The sequence below is a fragment of the Gopherus flavomarginatus genome, chromosome 4, assembly GCF_025201925.1.
Source record: "Gopherus flavomarginatus isolate rGopFla2 chromosome 4, rGopFla2.mat.asm, whole genome shotgun sequence".
In the NCBI taxonomy this organism is placed as follows: Eukaryota; Metazoa; Chordata; order Testudines; family Testudinidae; genus Gopherus; species Gopherus flavomarginatus.
The window spans coordinates 37,493,483-37,514,998 of record NC_066620.1 but is presented as its reverse complement, the minus strand read 5'-3'; the positions used below and the strand labels follow the sequence as shown (position 1 = coordinate 37,514,998).

The window sequence follows — 21,516 nt, the reverse complement described above, 5'->3', positions numbered from 1 at the left end:
ATTCTACTAGTGCTACCGCCTACATTAAACTCCAATCCCTCTGGAAATATGACAGACAAAAACATTCAACCCACTATCCAATTTTACTGAACACTACACCTTTAGTCTTCTGATGGAGGCATAACATGATGCAATATCAAAGTTTTTAATAAAACTTTATGGACCTAAAGCAAGTTTTATTTTTGTCATAGGATACTTCATTATTCCTTGTGGCAATAACAAACAGGTTACTTGGATTTTTGCCTTCAGTCTGAAGAATATCATTATAGGTAGGCTGAAGATGTGGATAAAGCTCTGTATTAGGTTTTGGCTAGGATTCACATTTTGGATTTGATGCTGATGAAGTTAAAAATCCTGTGAATTGTTATTGAGATATTTCCACTATCTTGAGCCAAATCCAAACCAGAACTGTGGTAGACCCTAGACCAGCTGATGCTATGGTATGCCCAATATTCTCTGTCTATGTTGAGTCCCCAGCTGTGTTTAACACTGTGTTAGTTACCACAACTCCCCAGGGTTCTAATATGATGTACTTTCCCAGGACACATAAGTTTAAGGGTCTCCTTCGCAACCTCATATATTTCAGCCTTTTGTTAACTTATTAACGATAGATACCTCCTCTGCAGTTGTCATCACTGAAATAAGGAAAGGCCAGTTGCATTTGAAAGCTGAGATGAAAAAGCCTCCATGTTATTTTAACCTTTTAAGCCTGTGACCCGTAAGGTTAGCCATGACCAGCTGACACAATGTTAAACACAACAGTCCCTGTGTGCACTGTTTCACACCATATTAATTACCACGACTCCTCAGGGTTGTATGCTAACATGATAAAATTTCCCAGTGTAGAAAAGCCATTAGGGAGATTATTTTTAACCCAAACTCAGATAACAGAACAAAGAAGAGGAGCAGATTTTGTATGGAGTCTATAAGAGAATACACAAGGGTCTTTTCACAACAGCAACCTTTTCCCCTTGTAAGTGTAGGTCTTTCTAGCATGCAACTTTCAATCATACTGGAGGATTCAGGCTACTACCATTGTCTCACATCAATGGTCATGCTAATAGGGAGGGGAAATCCAGTTAGCCAGTTCTGTCTCCAGTTATAATAGCCACAAGAACTGATCTCTCACAGGTTTAAGGTAAGAACTAGGTGGAGCTATTTCTAGACAAAGGATATTTTCTATCATAGAATCACAGAAGTGTAGGACTGGAAGGGACCTCAGCAGGTCATCTAGTCCAGTCCTCTGCCCTCAAGTCAGGAATAAGTAATAACCAGACCATTCCTGACAGGTGTTTGTCTAACCCGTTCTTAAAAACCTCCAATAATGGATTTCAACAACCTGCTGTCCCTAGGCAATTTGTTCCAGTGCTTAATTACCTTGACAGTTAGGAAGCTTTTCCTAATGTCCAACCTAAACCTCCCTTGCTGCAATTTAAGCCCATTGCTTCTAGTTCTATCCTCAGAGGTTAAGTAAAACAAATTTTCAGTGGCCTCCTTGTAACAATCTTTTATGTACTTGAAAACTGTTACCATGTCACCCCTCAGTCTTCTTCTCTAGACTAAACAAACACAATTTTTTTCAATCTTTCCTCATAGATCATGTTTTCAAGACTTTTAATCATTTTTGTTGCGCTCCTCTGGATTTCCTCCAATTTGTCCACATTTTTCATGAAATGTGACACCCATAACTGGATACAATACTACAGTTAAAGCCTTATCCATGCAGAGTGGAGCGAAAGAATTACTTCTCGTACCTAGCTTACAACACTGCTGCTAATACATCCCAGAATTATGTTTCTTTTCTTTTTTTCACAACAGTGTTACATTGCTGACTCATATTTAATTTGAGATCCAGTATAGCTCCCAGATCCCTTTCTGCAGTACTCCTTCCTAGGCAGTCATTTCCCATTTTGTATGTGTGCAACTGATTGCTCCTTCCTAAGTGGAGTACTATGCATTTGTCTTTACGGAATTTCATCCTATTTACTTCAGATCATTTCTCCAGTTTGTCCAGATCATTTTGAATTTTAATCCTATCCTCCAAAGCATTTGCAACCCCTCCCAGCTTGGTATCATCTGCAAACTTTATAAGTGTACTCTCTATGCCAGTGGTCCCCAAACTTTTCAGAGTTTCACCCCCCCACTTACCCCTGTCCGTGCCACCCACCCAGCTGGGGGGGGCACGGACAGCAGTAAGGGAGGGCCAAGGCTGGAGCAACAGCTGGGGAAAGGAGCAGAGCCCCGGCCAGGGGATGAGGGTGGCAGCCAGGGCCCCGGAGCTGGCAACTGGGGCCAGAGCCAGGGCCAGGAGAAGAACTAGGTGGTGTTCCCTCCCTGCCCGCCCCCCAGGGAGTGGCTGGCCTAAGCCTTTGCCACACACCTCCAAAATACCTCCATGCTCCCCTAGGAGGGCACATCCCACAATTTGGGGACCTTTGCTCTATACTATAATCTAAATCATTGATGAAGATATTGAGCAGAAAATGACCCAGGATCAATCTGTGCGGGACTCCACCTGATATGCCTTTCCAGCTTGACTGTGAACCACTGGTAATTACTCCTTGGGAACAGTTTTCCAATCAGTTATGCACCCATCTTACAGCAGCTCCACCTAGGTTATATTTCCTTAGGCTATTTCTACACTGCAGCCTATGTTGGCAAAAATGTATGTTGCTCCAGGGTGTGAATATTCCTCCCCCGAAGGACATAAGTTACCTCATCATAAACACTCATGTGCACAGCCAATCACAGTGGTGTTTTTTGTATGCCGACAGGAGAGGTCACTCATCGGCATTGAGCATCTTCACCAGATGTGCTGCATGAACGCAGCTGTATTGGTACAGCTGCACCACTGCACATATATGTATGACCTTAATTTGTTTATGAGAAGATTATGCAAGACAGTATCAAATGCCTTACTAAAGTCAAGATATACAACGTCTACCACTTTCCCCCTTCAACAAGGCTTGTTAGTCTATCAAAGAAAGCTATTAGGTTGGATTGACATGATTTGCTGTTGACAAATCCATATAGACTGTTATTTATCACCTTATTATCTTTTGGATGTTTGCAAATTGATGGCTTGATTATTTGCTCCGTTATCTTTCCGAGTACTGAAGTTAAGATGACTGGTATGTAGTTCCCCAGGTTGTCCTTACACCCCTTTTTATAGATTGGCACTATATTTGCCCTTTTCCAGTCCTCTGTAATCTCTTCCATTTTCCATGAGTTTTCGAAGATAATCGCTAATGGCTCATATCTCCTCTTTCAGCTCCTAGGATGCATTTCATCAGGCACTACCAATTTGAAAACATCTAACTTGTCTAGCTAATTTTTAATTTGTTCTTTCCCTATTTTAGCCTCAAAATCCTATGGAGTTCACTATGTTAGATGTTCAATCACTACGACCTTTTTGGTGAAAACAAAAAAAACAAAAAAAAGAGCATTCAGCACTTCCGCCATTTCCATTTTTCTGTTGCTGTCTTTCTTTCCTCATTGAGTAATGGGCCTGCCCTGTCTTTGGTCTTCCCTTTGCTTCTAACGTATTTGTAGAATGTTTTCTTATTACCTTTTATGTCTCTAGATAGTTTAATCTCATTTTGTGTTTTAGCCTTTCTAATTTTGTCCCTACATACTCGTGGTGTTGTTTTTAATTTTCATCCTTCGTAATTTGATCTAGTTTTAGCATCCTTTTTTGAGTTTCAGATAATTGAAGTTCTCCTAGTTAAGCCAGGGTGGTCTCTTGCCATAATTCCTATCTTTCCAACGCAGTGGGATAGTTTGTTCTCGTGCCCTTATTAACGTCTCTTGGAAAAAATGCCAACTCTCTCAAACTGTTTTTCCCCTTAGGCTTTGCTTCCAATGGGATCTTGCCTACCAACTCCCTAAGTTCGCTAAAGTCTGCCTTCTTGAAATCAATGGTCTTTATTCTGCTGTTTCCCCTCCCATCATTCCTTAGAATCATGAATTCTATCATTTCATGATCACTTTTACCAAGCTGCCTTCCACTTTCAAATCTTCAATGAGTGCCTTCCTATTTGTCAAATTCAAATCTAGAACAACCTCTCCCCTAGTTGCTTTCTCCACCTTATGAAATAAAAGAAATTCTCCAATGCATTCCAAGAATTTGTTGGATAATATGTGCCTCACTGTATTATTTTTCTCAATAGATGTCTGGGTAGCTGAAGTCCCCCATCACCTCCAAGTTCTGTGCTTTTGATGATTTTGTTAGTTGTGTAAAAAAGATGTATCAACCCCCTTTGATACAGCTGGGACTATATGAACCCACTTCTTTCACGGATTGTTCATAAGGGCACTGCTGCCATACCTGTGAAAGCACTCATTTCAGGTCTCTTGAAATAAAAGCCCTTGGTTTTTCCTGGGCAGTCTCCAAATCAAAAGGAAAAACATCTTAGCATTTTCTTCATAAAACAGGAAAAGACTAGATAATCCTAGTGAGAATCACCTTTCTCCACCTTCCCAATGGAAAAATATTTTGCTTCAGAGGAATCTCATTTTTTATATTTAAGTAATAGTCCTGTTTCTCAGCCATACCTCCACCATCCCAGGCAAGTTTTCATCATGTGCCAAATCAGTTCTGGTGGTGGAAGTGTCAATGCTACTAATGTATGCATGTACACTGGTTGTGCTGACACCATCAGTGTTCAGGCAGTCTAAAACTGCATAAGGGATTCCAGAGCACAGATCTGATAATGACTCTCAAAAACTCCACGCTAACAAGGGCTCCAACAAATGTCCATGTTAGGACATTGCTCTGGAGCATTAAGATCAGTGAAAAGACCATCACATATTAAGGAAACAAATTTCTGAAGAGATAGCATCACACCTATTAATGCAGTGTGTCTTGCTGCATCTGAGGATCCATTATGTAGCTTATCTGTGACAGCATGTCTGGGAAAGGAATAGCCAGAAACCACAGGCAGCTGTTCGTAAGAGCTGACAGCAGAGTCAGCTGCAAAATGAGGAGTTGTCTGGTTCCCTTTTGGCACTGGCAGAAGATGATGCCTTTGTGATGATAACTAGGAAAATAGGCTGTGTCTGAAAACTTGCTAGCCAACAAATTTTTTTAAACATGACTTTGCACTTACTGTAGACACAATTTAACACCTTGACAAATGTGGTCACTGGCCATGGTTGATCCTAAGAGGATGATCTATTTTCCTTGTCTACATGTACCCTCTGATGAGCCATGTTGAACATCACTGGTTGGATTACTTGCTCAAGGGAGAAAACCTCACCACAGTCTGGTAACGGTCGCATTAGTCTAGCAGGACACTTTACCCAGGACTGGATATAAAGCTATACATTCTCCTCTGTGGTACTTGCATGATTGTAGGTAGCACTAGGGCAGGGTTCTGGCACCCAGTATGGGGTCTTACCTTGGTTCCTTTTAAACCTAAGCTTCTGAGGCTTTCCAGGCTGGCTTCATGGAAATCTTAACAGACCAATTGGAGAAGGCCAGGGAGACTTTGAGGAGTACACTCTAGGACCCAGTGGCACACACGTTACATTTGTGAACATATATCATGTGCTGGCCAGTCATGGTCTCTTCTGGGGCATAAAGCACAGCAGTCATGTCAGTAGATGGTGCACCAATGCCAATAACCAAAATTTCCAAGGCAACATGAAAAGAGACACAGAAGTGACCACAAGTGCTCCAGCACGATTGCCCAAGGACTCTGTCCAGAGGTAGGCATGGCAAGTGAGCCCAAAGGCCTACGTATGCTGATGATGCAAATGACCCTCCATAAGGTGCACCAGAGGGAACAGATGAAAGGCAAAAATCCTCAAGGTGTGTTGACAATGCCACTGAATGTCCATAAATTAATTGAGAAGGGGTGAAGGGCGCATATAAGCCTCTCAAGTATAAACATCAGGAATATCCCCAAACTCTACCAGCTAATCAATTAAAAAAAAGTTGGGTTTTGGTTGCTGATATGTTCATTTTTTCACAGAACACACCAGTGAGACAAAAGGATGGCTTTAATCAGCCATTGTGGTCCCATATGAGCTCCTTCACCAGAGAATGGAACTGATCACCAGAGGCAACTTAAGTACCTCAGTAAGCAGCATGCGCCTCTGGGTAGCACAGCTTAAACTTTTTACTTTAGGTAGTTCTAACCATGCCTGTGCTCTGGCACACCCTCTACTGGGTTTCTATCTGAAGAATCTTTCATATTCCATTGCAATTTTCCATTAGCATTCTGCAGTTCTCATCTGCCATATACATTTCCTAATGGACCTCAACAAGACACAAAAAGGATCACAGCCAAATAATTATAATAGAAAAAAAAATTAGTATTTTTAATATCTCAGAATTTTAGTCTAATCAAGGTTCTTATGTAATTGCTATAATAATACTGCCTCAATAGGTTTCCAGTGAGGAAACATCAGGGGACTCTCGCTTTTAGGAACTGGTGCCAGATGGGTCTAGAATGAGCTCTGCTGGAATTAATTTTTGTTTACTTCTTACTTACTGAATTTTTATTAAAAAGTTGTTTGATTTCTTTCTGTCCCATTGAGAAAATAGTTACTTAGGAAAACATGCCAAAAGCAAAAAGACTGAAGTGAAAAATTGCAGTAATTCAATCAACCAACGCCAACAAAGACAAAGGACTTGGTAACATTACTTCATATACCTCAGCATATGGGACATGTGAATGGTCTCACTTTTCACAAGTTGCAGGATATCAACAAGGCTAACAACAATAAAAGGCTGGATATTTCACAAAACACTATTCCCTTAACAGACCACAATTTTGAGACTTATCTAGGGATAAGAAGATTTTGCTGCTCAAAGCATCATTGAGGGCTCTGATCTCCTATTGTTACTAATTAGTTCATATGCAACAGCACAATCCCCCATACAGTAATGCTTCAAAAAAAATACACAAACATTAACAAACCCTGAAAGGGCTCCTAGGACTGCAATATAATTGGACTGGATATTTTCCTCAGATTACTTTAGCTTGGAATATGGTTTAGTTTGGCAAAGTTAAAGTAGGCTAACTACTGCAGTGATTATGGTTTGTTTGTTTTTTCTTTTAATTTGTGTAAGAAATCACACGTAAAGCTGCAACAATGTATTCTACTCTGTTGGGGACTAATTTTATGACTGAAAGGGAATTTTAAATTTAAAAAAAAATTGCCATGTGACTATCCCAAAGCAAACTTCCATTAATTAAAGAATACCATGACAAGGTGAATGGATCCTGCACATTGCCAGTTAAACCAAGGGCTGAAGCCAGCCTGAGGCACCTACAGGTCTCACAGCTGACTCTTATTACGACTGCCAACATTCCCTTAAGAAACACCTGCTGGTTTATTAGGGCTACTTGCCAGACACCTGAAGCCCTTAGAGGGTGGAGACAGAAACCTAGACAGGAACAGACAGGGAAAGATGGTGTAAAGCCATGTTTGATCACTGGTTTTGCCCCTTAATGAAGGCCCACAATAGCCTCTACTTGTAGGAAACTTAGTTCTTTCAATTATATTTGGACATAGGCTAAAGGTTACATTTGTTGCACGTGATGGAATAAAACAAGTTGCAGAGTCTCCTTTTCTTCACAACCAGCTGCAACCATGACTGGACCTTGACATGTATAATGACCTGAGGTCCTGGGTTCACTTAATTAGGATTCAGATGGTTTGGCATTTGGCTCCAAAATTCTGAAGTTAGTCCTTTAACACAACTGTCTGAGGCACTGTGAGCCTACTGAATAGCACCAAGACTTACCACTTGGAAAGGCAGAATATTAAAAAGACAGCAAGAATTTTGCTTAACTTACACAGCTTATGCAGATCTCAGAACGTGAAGCAATTTTTAAGGATTCATGGTCTGTTGTTTCCTATCATACAAACAGATTGTTTCTACAAAAAATATGTTGTGGATTTGTCTCAGCAGGCCTGGGGTGGGACTTCATACTATTGATACCTATTAGGGAATGATATATTCAGGAAGAAATGCCTGTAAGTATGTTTTTGCCAAAAATATATTCAAAAAGTTATTGTCATCAAAAGCAGACAAGAGTCTGGATAGCTGAAACAACTGAACGAGTTTCTAGCAGATGTTTCTAGAAGTATGATTCTGTGATGTCAGAACACTTGCTATAGCAAAAGTTACAGTGTTAACGGTTTTCAACTATAAATCTTTTCCCTTTATAATCCTCTGCTTTCACATACAATTCTCTGATCCATTCACTTTTCAGGCTGAATTTTTCTTGCCCATTCTCTAACCCAAGGGGGTTTATTGTATTTTTTTTCTCCTTTCTTAAAGAGTAAAAGGTTTTTTTTGTAAATTTATGGGACTGTGTTTTTGAGGGACTGTGTTCCTGTAAAAGAACAAACCTAACTACACTTCTTTGGACAAGGATGGAATACAAAAGTCTGCAACTCTGCTTAGACACAGTGTTGTAATACTAGTGGTTTTGTAAAGTTTGAAAAAATTCTCTCAGTTAATTAAATCTGAAAAGCGTTTACTGAGTGTATATACCGAAAATGTTTCTTATATTTACATCTGTGGACTCAAATGAGTCATGTCTGCAAGTTCAACTACGTAAGTGAGCATTTGGTTAATTTATAAAACAGTCTCTCTTACACATCTGTGGGTGCATAGAAACAAAGAAAAACTAGCTGGTAGTCTAATATTAATAGACACAACCATGTATACAAGCCTTCAGAAAAACACACCGCATAACCTCCTGCTCAGGAGAAAAGGTGGCCTTCAGAGCATGCCCTGAAAGCCAATAACTTGGGTTATGTCAGACCCACATGGGGAAAAATTACAAAATGTAGGCTCCTCCTCTGCAAGAGATTATCATATACTGTCTTATCTTATTTTCAGGTTTTATATTGGTGCCCATCACCACAGTCTCTAAGTACCACGTAAACCAGAGCACACAAGTGATCTTGGCAGTCATGAAAGTGATTAAGGTGTTTTCTCAGGCAGTTAGGACTCACGCTATTCAAGGCCTTATTGATCAATATTCATATTTTGAATTGTACCTAGAAGCAAACAGGGAGACAATACAATCGTTTGAGAAGAGTTGTAATGTGCTGCCCACATCTAATCTACTAAACAGACTTGCTGCCATGTTCTGAACCAGATGTAGCATCTGAGTGTTCTTCAACTGTAACTTTAAGAACACATTCTAATCAAGTCACAAATGCATATATAACTGTGATCAGATCAACAGCAGATAGACTATAAGCAGTCACAATTATCATCTGAAACCTGCATAGGAGATTATGCTGTGGCCAACCCCGTTTGCAAGAGCAATCTGAACATATTCCTAAATTATGAATCTCCTTGACAAAGGTTGAAGAAACCTCCTCACATCATAAGGGCAAACACTCTCCTGGGGAGATGCTTTTCTTCTCTACCAAGAATATCCTCTGCCTTATCAGTATTGCTTCGGGGAACTGGCAAAGACAAATAGCTATTGAGTCTTCCCTACCCCGCCTCTAGCATCTCTATAGGTACCAAGGGCAAAATCTAATCAATAAATTCCACATGCTAAACAATGCTGGATTCGCTCTTCGTTTAACTTAAAGGAAATCAAATACAATTAAATACAAAAGATCTGTTTTCAATAGTATGACTTCCTAGTTGAAATAACAGATATTCAGAAATGAAAAGACTAAGGTTCAAAATTCATGTTAATGCTTCATGCTGCACATATGTTCTATCTATCACCACTAGTTTGTCTTAAGTGTGTACATCCTGTTTGTTTACCCCATGCAACAAACGATATGCAATGCTAATTCCGCATTTCTTGACATTTTGTGGAACATCTTACATTGCATTTACATAGTAGTTTGCATTTAACAGAATTATATAAGCACTTCCTTGACATGGGTTTGCACAGGGAGTCACCTAGCAATAATGATTAGTCAGAGTGTCCCTGGACTGCCAAATCATTTTCATACATAGTCTCTTCGGGTTTTGGTTTATTGGTATTTGTTTTTCTTAAAGGCTTTACAAAGATTTTCTTGTTCAAATGAGAAAGCACTGCCAAATCTAGTCAGGATGTACCAAGGATGAGGTAGCTCAAGGGTTGGAGGAAAGGCAGACATAATAGGATTGCTGTAATTTGGTGGAAGGAGGAACACCAGGGGCGGCAACCTTTCAGAAGTGGTGTGCCAAATTTTCATTTATTCACTCTAATTTAAGGTCTTGTGTGCCAGTAATACATTTTAACGTTTTTAGAAGGTCTCTTTCTATAAGTCTATAATATATAACTAAACTATTGTTGTATGTAAAGTAAATAAGGTTTTTAAAATGTTTAAGAAGCTTCATTTAAAATTAAATTAAAATGCAGAGCCCCCCGGACCGAAAATCAGCTCGCGTGCCTTTTGGCACACGTACCATAGGCTGCCTATCCCTGAGCTACAGTTTATTTATCCACTGAAATTTGACTTCCATTTCAAGACAGTATTTTGCTTCAGACATCCTGTATTACCTGACCACATTAAAAAGCTATCTTTTGAGAAAGTATTATTGAATGGGCACCGTCCACACTTTTAGCCAGAAACATTTTTCCTAATGGCAGCTTATTGCACAACTTAATGTTTATGAACGGTTTTCCTATGCTAAAATAAGTTATTTTTGGCTCAGGAATAATACCCTAAACGAGGAATTTACCATTTGTGTAGTGTTGAGTTTGATGACTGTATACAGTGATAGATTCTGAAACGATCCTCTCTTGAAGGTAAGTCTTTAAGATGTGATATGGGTAAGGTGAAAATTCTTCTCCTACTTCCCAAGGATATCAGAAATGACACTTGGTGAATGTACGAAAGAAGCCAAGATAAAAATAATGCTTTCTACAGGCATTAGTCAAAAAAATTAAGATTCTTTTTCTTTAAGGAAAGATTTTGTCAAGGTTGACAGATCACAGATTGCATCACAAATGCTCCTGTGCTGTGTCTAGGTTACATAACATACTTTGACTAACTCCAGCCCTCATTTCAAGGAATCTAGACTCATTGGCCCCAGTCCTGCAAACACTTAAAAATTCACATAAACTTTACTGATGTGATTGATTTCAATGGGACTACTCACATGCACAAAGCTAAGCATGTGTTTAAGTGTTCGTAAAATCAATATAATTTAGACTATAACATATTTACAATGCAAGCCTGACATTTGTTGAAGAGGAGAGAAACTCTTATTTTTCCCCAACATTAATGGTGTCCCTTTTAATTTAGCAATGTGCGATATTATGCTTATTAGCCTTCTTTTTTAGTGTTAAGATAATTGTAGCTAGCACAAAGAATCAGAATTGTAGGACTGGAAGGCACCTGAAGAAGTCATCTAGTCCCGTCCTTTGCACTCACGGCAGGACTAAGTATTATCCAGACCATCCATGACAGGTGTTTGTCCAACCTGCTCTTAAAAATCTCCATGATTGAGATTTCACAACTACCCTGAGCAATTTATTCCAGGGCTTAACCACTCTGATAATTAGGACGTTTTTCCTAATGTTCAACTTAAACCGCCCTTGCTGCAATTTAAGCCCATTTCTTCAGTTTGTCCAGATCATTTAGAATTTTAAATCCTATCCTCCAAAGCACTTGCAACCCCTTCCAGCTTGGCATCATTCACAAACTTTATAAGTATACTCTCTATGCCATTATCTAAATCACTGAAGATATAGAACAGAACCAAACCCAGAACACATGCATAATAAGAGACTAAATCACTTATTAAAACAAAAAATACATTGGGCAAATGCAGTTGTGGTGTAAGCAGAAAGAGTTCCAGTGGAAAGGCACCCACTTGTGCCAGGGCTGAGTTTTCTCCCATTGTGACACTTCTCTGCAGACAAAAGTTAATATTCTATCTGCATTCATAATCATTTTAATAAATCACAGGCAAATTACCTGTAAATGCAAAGTATTCATATTTAAAGCTGAACATACTACTACTAAAATTTGGCTCTCTCAGACAACTTTAGATATAAACACACATTATTTATTTGCTAAAACATATGTACAGTGCACTTTAGTTTGTTTTCATCAATATGCTTTATGCAAAAGATCTCTTGTAAGGTATCATAACAAAGATTATAACCTATTGAATGTATTCCTCCTATTTGTATGAATGTATCATTCTTATATCTGAAGCTAGAAATATGAAGTATAACTCTGAGGTCCTACTGTAATTATGCAAAGTGTGGGCCATTAATGGTGGCTTAGAATCTTGAGGGCTCCCACTGACTAAGACAACTGGTTGTAAATGGTTTATTTACCTGCAAAACTTCTTGAGCACCTGTGGGCCAACCCAGGAAGAATGGAGACTAGGAATCCTACAGTGGCTTGTGACCATGATACTGGAATCCCTCTTAATCCTTGTACTTTTCCATTGCTCAGGGGGTTGGGGAGGTTGGGGACAAGCACAGACGAAAAAATTCCTGCCTTGTGCCAAAGCTATAGAAGGGGGTGGAGCAGGACAAATGGTGTGGCCAGTCATGAGAAAACCCCTGCTTACCACCTGAGATGTCTGCTGGAACTAACAAGGACTGTACCAGGGGAAAGGATTGGGCCCAGACTAGTCTGTGAAAAAAGCTTATTGGAACATCTCTGAGGGTGAGATATTACCTGTAATCAGTTCCTTAATGTATTGGGCTTAAGACTTATGTGTTTTTGCTTTATTTTGCTTGGTGACTTACTTTGTTCTGTCTATTATTGTTTGAAACTACTCAAATCCTACTTTTTATACTTAATAAAAATCACTTTTGTTTACAAGTAAACCCATAGTAAGTGATGAATACCTGGGGGAGCAAATAGCTGTGCATCTCTTTCTATCAATGATAAAGAGGGTGAACAATATGAATTTACCCTGTATAAGCTTTTTACAGAGCAAAATGGATTTATTTGGGGTTTGGATCCCATTGGGGCCTGGGTGCTGGAGACAGGTGACCTGCTGAGCTGTTTTGAGTTAAAGTCTGCAGTTTTGGGGGCGTGGCCCAGACCCTGGGTCTGGGTTGTAGCAGGCTAACGTGTCTGGCTCAACAAGACAGGGTTCTGGAAGTCCCAAGATGGCAGGGAAAATGGGCTCAGAGGTAATTTCAGCACATAAGGTGACAGTCCCAAGAGGATCTCTGTGACCAAACCTGTCACAAATTGTAGAATTAAAAGATGTTTAAATGATCGTTGGGAACCTAAACAGCTATTTCAGTTTAAAAAAAAACATTAACATGCTACTTCATTGTCAAGAATAGTAATTAAACAACTCTGCATGTTTTTGTATATACACTCAAAATTATATTATATACCAAAACTCCACATTAAAAGAAAATCAAGGTTACAAAGTAAAGCATTCAAATGTTAAGAAATGCCAGAATTAAGATTGCTTGTGCAACCTTAATTTGGCCCTCTTGTGCATAAGCATTATGATACAATCTTTAATTACATGATCATGTATTTTCTCCACAAGATATCTGCCTCATTCAGTACACAGGATGGAAGGCACTCCTGGAATGAATTAAGGTTATGTAGTGAATGAGATTGTTTGTTGGATCCTTGCCTCATTTTCTACAGAAGCAAGGAGGTAAGTAGAGAACTGCAGTAAGAGGGAAGATGATCTTCTGCTTACGGCAAGTGAACACCCCAAATGGACCTCAGTTCTATCCCTGACTCTGCGACATAGTTACTATGTGATGCTCAGCAAGTCACTTACAACTAAAATTGACAGGTGAACAGCAAGTTATGCCCCTGGTGTCTCAAGTTGGGCAACCAGAAATTGGGGAACATGCACTTATTGAAGTGCCGAGCACTTGCAAATGCAGCTGAAGTCAATGGGAGTTATGTATGCTCAGCAGCTCTGGCTGTAAAGCAGTGTGGTCTGAAGGAATGAGCACAAGGTTGGGAATCAGGAGATCCTGAGTTCCAATTCTGGTTCTGCAACTCCGTTATCTTGAAGTGGAAACAAATTCATTAATATCTGTGAGACGCTTAGATATCAGGGTGATGAGTGCTTTAGAAAAGACCACAAGGAATGAATAATTCTGTATTCATTGCAGGCTTTGGATGGTGTGCAGTAAGGCAGGCAGGGGCCAATAACTGAATAAAGATTTTGAATAGCAGCCTCATTCCCTGAGGATCATCTATCCTATGCGCTGAATGAGTAGTCAGGGTCCTGGGGAGGACTTAGTATACAATCACACAGTGAAATCTCCATTCTTAGAGATTTTTAAGGCCTGGCTTGACAAAGCCCTGGCTGGCATGATTTAGTTGAGGTTGGTCCTGCTTTGAGCAGAGGGTTGGACTAGATGACCTACTGAGGTCTCTTCCAACCCTAATCTTCTATGGTACAGACAAGGAGAGAGTTAAGGTTGCATAGGCAATCTACAGTCTGACATTTCCTAACTTTTTCAATGTTTGACTCTACAGCCTAAATAATGTATTTTAACAAGATTTCTGTATGCAATTTCCTCATTTTAAAACAAAAAATAAATACAAATTCTATTATGTGCAACAGTAACAACCTCACCTCATCAGCAGAGTTCAATTCCTGAACCTGCAGCACAGCTGAGCTAGAAACTAACTAACTACACCAGCTGGCAGAATAAGAAAGCTCCAGTGGCCCGCTTCCCACCCAGCATGATAATCGCTATGTGCTGGAGTCTAGGGCAATTTGACCCTGTTCCCTCACCCAGAAGGTGGGGTGAGCTTTTTCCCCATGTAGTGCCCTCAGAGAGGGATGGGCCACTGTGGCCATGTGCTGGGTGGGTCAGGAGTAGGGGCTAACAGGATGAGTCTGGCCCAGCTCTCTCCCCACAATTCTAGGTGAGGCTGTCTGCTCCCATGGTGTGCTGATGCACTTTTCGTAGGCGGGGGTCCCACCTTAGAGTGGAATATTCATGTGCAATTCCAGTTTTGGCATGCTCTAATGTAGCACTTCTGCATAAAGGACGCTTTAAAATCTCAAGAGCATATGACTCCATATAATAATTAAGTTACATCTTACAGGAAACGAAATACTTCTGTTTTCAAAATCAACACCAAATAAAATCAAATCTCTCGCAGTTCATTTTCTACAGTACAGTATCAGATGTTTACAATGCAACTAATGCCAGCTAGGGAGTTTCAACACAATTATTCAGACTAGTGGCTTGAAACAAAGACTCAAACAGGAGCAGTAAAAATCACCAATCGCTAGCTGATTTCTAAAGTCTTTTACTCAGGCTCCTATTTTAGCCAACAATTACTAAAAAGCCTTTTAAAATAGCAGTTTCCCACCTCCTTTAATGCCGATGATCTTTTTACAGTTTTTCCTTTTCCACTATCAGCTTGTGACAGCATATGATAGCATGTGATTAGCATAGTGACATTAGTCGCAATACTAGCTGTCACACTACACAGAGTCCAGAAGCAACTGGCTTAGGCAACCCATTCTTTAGCTGCAGAATTAGAGAAAACTGGAGCTCATATTAGGGTTTACTTAAAATTTGGCACAGGATGCCATGAAGTAAAATACAGTAACTTACTTACAAATCTCAAAGAGATCCCATGCTTTTGTATACTATAAATATTGTGCTAACACTAAAGCGTTCCAACTCTTAAAGAATCAATGTATGTTCAGTTTTAAATCAAATGCAAGAAGGGTAACCTAACAAAAGTTGTTTCTCCACAATTTTAAACTGCAGATTTGATACTTACAATCCAATGTCACATTTTTATTTGAGAACATTACGTCCACAATTCTTCTCTGTGCACTACACAATGGAAAATTCTGCACAATGGAAAATTCTGAAGCAATTTTTGATTATTTTATAATACACAATTCTGATCTATGTAGCTTCAAAAACTACGTAAGTCATTACAAAAGGGCAAACATTCTTTTAAAAGGAGAGACACATTACGTTAAAAACTGATGTCGTAATAACTTAATTCATAACTGATGTTGCAAAGTGGTGAATGCCTCTGCCAGCGATACTAATGTGAACTGAGGGTGCTAAGCATTCAAAGACACATTACAAATCTTGCAGGATCAGGTTCAACTATGAAAGTAGTAAGGCATTGACTCATCTGTAACTATACCAATAGGAAACAAAGGGTTACATGCGATAAGTAGTCCACTTGAAAAGCCCTTTCAGCCCTATGGTGGGGCATATTGAACATGATGTTACAATAGTTATGTGAAAAGATATTCAGGTATGGATCTTTATTTTAGGACACACTAGTGGAAAGATTTCACAAAGATCCAAAGTGAATAATTTGGCAATATGAATGCATAACATAACCTTAACTCTTTTCAGGCTAGATATTTGTATTCACTAAGCTAGACTTTAATAGCTTTCTAAGTTCAAGCTTTTTTTTTTTTTTGTCATTGCAATAGAATATTAATTATAGCATTTTCATTACAAACACATGCACCTTCTACAGAGCTTGGTTTATTAATTTTTAAAAAACACAGATGGATAAGGGTTACAAAAATAAGATCACAGTTATGGAGCCTGATCCAATGAACTTAATGAAAAGATTACCTCTCCCTGTTCTAAAACATATTCCTACTATGTATAAAATTCTCTCCCTCCCCCCTCCCCCCACAACTCAACATACTAAAACTTTTTGAGGCAAAAGTGTCCCCTATCCTTCTCCACTCCAATCTCCCTCATCATCGAATCACACACTCCTCACTCCACATGGTAAACCCAGTAAATCAACCTGGGAACACACTGCACCCACAATCAGCCTCTCCCTCAGCTCATGTCCCCCTGACTTCCACCTCACTCCTGAGAGCATGGTTCCAGTTAATAAATTAAAAACTAAGCAATTAATTTCCAGAAAGGAAAACCATTGAGATACTAGATGACTACAAGATTACTACGGTAGTTCTTTGTAATGGATTTGCACCCAGTAGATAATGAGTCAAATCAGCTGCATTATGTTGAATGAAACATTTATTTTAATTTAAAATGTTGTGACATTGAAAAAGAGATATGAAGGAAGTGGAAATGCCAAGACAAGACAAGCCTGCCTCCTAAAGCATAGTATAGCCAAACAAATAATTATGTTCAAAACAACATCAAAAAGCTAAACTGAATCCTAGAAAAGAATGGAACTGAGTTAAAGCTGAAATCTAACTTAGCAGAACAGAGGAAATCATTGTGGAATGTGTGTCACGAACTCACCTACTGTTTGGTGAGCTAAAACCTCCCAGTAAAATGGGGTGGATTGACAACATTTTAGTACTTAGTCTTACTTTATTTTGACTAAAAATATTCAATATCTTTTATTAAATCTTTCAGAGGTTTAATTTCTGTTTCCCTATATACTCTTTAGAGTGAAAGAAGAAAATGCCCTATGTAACTGACCTGAACAGGACGTTTAATGACTACCAAAGCCCACACACTGCCTATATGCTAATATAAAGGTCATTACATGTAACCATTACACACAGTTTGTGTAATTTTGATCTTCTCTACACTGGTATAAATCAATAGTGATTCATTTAAATGTAAAAACAAGTGCGATCAGACTTTAGCCGTATAGACCTATAGTATGATATACATAACAAAAATCTGTATGTAAAGAATTACTACTATCACATTTGCAGTTTTTAAACTTCAACATCTTCTAATTGAAGTTATTGGTTCTCTGAGAGCGGGTTAGCAGATTATGTGACTTTAAACAATCAAAAAGGACTCTGTCCTTAATACCAGCAAATGTAGTAATCTACAGTATTTCATCATGCAACAAAGCTAATTTTATTTTCATAATTAGTTTAAATAATGACACCAGAACATTTGCGTTTTCCTATAATGAAAAACAGATTAATTTGAAAATTGGAAAAATATTATTTATAGGCAAAGATCATGTGCATCAAATTTCTGTCTAAGGTCAACTACATTTATTCATAGTTAAGTTATAATAGCTTGGGTGCAGATGGTAAGAAGTGTCATTTTAAAGTTCTGTAACTTCAACACTTATCAAGTGAGGAAATGTAAAAGATTATCCCATAGAATTCAGTCCTGGGTATCTTCTATAAAGAGTGATGATCATGCAACTTGTGCAATGATTTTGCCCTGTGGACTAGTGCCCACTTAGAATCAAACTATTTTAAAAGATGTGTGAAACCAGATTTTGAACCCTGGACACCAGAAATGAAAAGCTAACTCACTAATCAACTGTACCATGCAGATGCTTCATAAGGGAAACAATGACAACCCTAAATTATGGGTGTGATAAGTCTGACTCTAAGAACAATGACCTTATACATTCATTCAGAAAGCCTTATCTTCTCCAGGACACCTTGCTTATTGCAATCACGTATCAGAGGGGTAGCCGTGTTAGTCTGTATCCAGAAAAACAACAAGGAGTCTGGTGGCACCTTGAAGACTAACAGGTTTATTTGGGCATAAGCTTTCGTGGGTAAAAAACCCACTTCTTCAGATGCATAGAGTGAAAATTACAGATACAGGCATAAATATATATTGGCACATGAAGAGAAGGGCGTTACCTTACAAGTGGAGAACCATTGTTGAAGGCCAATTCAGTAAGGGTGGATGTGGTCCACTCCCAATAATTGAGGAGGAGGTGTCAACACCAAGAGAGGGAAAATTGCTTTTGTAGTGAGCCAGCCACTCCCAAGTCCCTAGTCAAGCCCAAATTGATGGTGTTAAGTCTGCAAATCAATTGTAGCTCTGAAGTTTCTCTTTGAAGTCTATTTTTGAAGTTGTTTTTTTTTAATCTGTTATTGAATGTCCAGGGAGACTGAAGTGTTCTCCTACTGGATTTTGTATGTTACCACTCCTGATATCTGATTTGTGTCCATTTATCCTTTTACGTAGAGACTATCCAGTTTGGCCAATGTACATGGGAGAGGAGCATTGCCAGCACATCACATTAGTAGATGTGCAGGTGAATGAGCCCCTGATAGTGTGCACGTGATGGCCTATGGTGTTCTGTTATTTTCTTTGTTTGGCCTGTCCTTGGTGACTTCTGGGTACCCATCTCGCTCTGTCAATCTGTTTACTCACTTCCACAGATGGGTACTGTAGTTTTAAGAATGCTTGATAGAGCTCTTGTGGGTGTTTGTCTCTGTCTGTCTGAGGGACTGGAGCAAAACCAACTTCCACACAAACTCCCATGACTGGACTTTACAAAATCAAGACAAGCCATTTACAATGTACACTTTACTTCTCATACAGAGGAAAAAGTAAGGACAGTAAACTATCTAAACTCCTACATTCCACAGGGGGCTACAACAGCGGTACCCTTAACTCATCCAATATTGTTAATCTATCCAACCACACACTTAGCCTGGCAGAGGAGTCCGTCTTATCTCAGGGACTCTTTCTGCCCCATCACCCCCACGAACATGATATAGTTCTGCGGTGATCTGGAAGCCTACTTTTGCCATCTCCGACTCAAGGAATATTTTCAACACACCACTGAACAGAGCACTGACCTACAGGAACCCTCCTAACAACACTACAGGAAGAAGAACTCTCCGTGGACTCCTTCTGATGGTCGAAATGATAGACTGGACTTCTACATAGAGTGTTTCTGCAGATGTGCACAGGCTGAAATTGTGAACAGCATCCCTTGCCTCATAACCTCAGCTGTACAGAACGCAATGCCATCCACAGCCTCAAAAACAACTCTGACATTATAATTAAAGGAGCTGACAAAGGAGGTGCTGTAGTCATCACGAATAGGTCAGATTATGAACAGGAGGTTGCCAGGCAACTCTGCAACACCACATTCCACAGGCCACTATCTTCTGACCCCACTGAGGAGTACCAAAACAAACTACACCATCTGCTCAAGAAACTCTCTGCTATTGCATGGGAACAAATCTACGTGGACACACCCCTAGAGCCCCGACCAGGGGTATTCTATCTGCTACCCAAGATCCATAAACCTGGAAATTCTGGACGTGCAAGCATCTCAGGCATTGGCACTCTTACAGCAGAATCTGGCTATTTGGACTCTCTCCTTAGACCCTACACTACCAGCACTCCTAGCTATCTTTGAGACACCACTGACTTCCTGAGGAAACTACAATGCATTGGTGATCTTCCTGAAAACACCATCATGGCACCATGGATGTAGAAGCTCTTTACACCAATATTCCACACGAGGATGGACTACAGGCTATCAGGAACAGTATCCTTGATGAGGCCAGAGCACATCTGGTGGCTGAGCTTTGTGACTTTGTCCTCACTCATAACAATTTCAGATTTGGGGACAACTTATACCTTCAAGTATCAGAGGGGTAGCCGTGTTAGTTTGGACATGTAAAAGCAGCAAAGAATCCTGTGGCACCTTATAGACTAACAGACGTTTTGGAGCATGAGCTTTCGTGGGTGAATACCCACTTCGTCAGATGCATGTAGTGGAAATTTCCAGGGGCAGGTGTGTGTATATATATATATATATGCAGGCAAGCTAGAGATAATGAGGTTAGTTCAATCAGGGAGGATGAGGCCCTGTTCTAGCAGTTCAGGTGTGAAAACCAAGGGAGGAGAAACTGGTTTTGTAGTTGGCAAGCCATTCACAGTCTTTGTTTAATCCTGAGCTGATGGTGTCAAATTTGCAGATGAACTGAAGCTGGGGACTGTATGTGATGGCCAGTGGAGTCCTGTTGGTTTCAGGAACAGGACTCCACTGGCCATCACATACAGTTCCCAGCTAAAACCCCTCCAACGCATCATCAGAGATCTACAACCCATCCTGGACAACGATCCCACACTTTCACAGGCTTTGGGTGGCAGGCCAGTCCTCGCCCACAGGCAACCTGCCAACCTGAAACATATTCTCACCAGTAACTGCACACTGCACCATAGTAACTCTAGCTCAGGAACCAATCCATGCAACAAACCTCGATGCCAACTCTGCCCACATATCTACACCAGCGACACCATCACAGGACCTAACCAGATCAGCCATACTATCACTGGTTTATTCACCTGCACGTCCACCAATGTAATATATGCCATCATATGCCAGCAATGCTCCTCTGCTATGTACATCGGCCAAACTGGATAGTCGCTACGGAAAAGGATAAACGGACACAAATCAGATATTAGGAATGGCAATATACAAAAACCTGTAGGAGAACACTTCAACCTCCCTGGCCACACTATAGCAGACCTTAAGATAGCCATCCTGCAGCAAAAAAACTTCAGGACCAGACTTCAAAGAGAAACTGTTGAGCTTCAGTTCATCTGCAAATTTGACACCATCAGCTCAGGATTAAACAAAGACTGTGAATGGCTTGCCAACTACAAAACCAGTTTCTCCTCCCTTGGTTTTCACACCTCAACTGCTAGAACAGGGCCCCATCCCCCCGATTGAACTGATGAAGTGTGTATTCACCCACGAAAGCTCATGCTCCAAAACGTCTGTTAGTCTATAAGGTGCCACAGAATTCTTTGCTGCCTATACTTTCCAGTCAGCTGTACTGCTATGGGTATCCGTATGGCCCCACAGTATGCCAACATTTTTATGGCTGACTTAGAACAGCGCTTCCTCAGTTCTTGT

At 39.9% G+C, this 21,516-nt stretch overlaps 1 protein-coding gene across 2 annotated transcripts in view; it reads right to left on the bottom strand.

The window, feature by feature from the left end:
* PIGF (phosphatidylinositol glycan anchor biosynthesis class F) overlaps positions 1 to 21,516 on the bottom strand; it is a 63,741-nt gene that overhangs the window by 34,355 nt on the left and 7,870 nt on the right. The window lies entirely within an intron of this gene.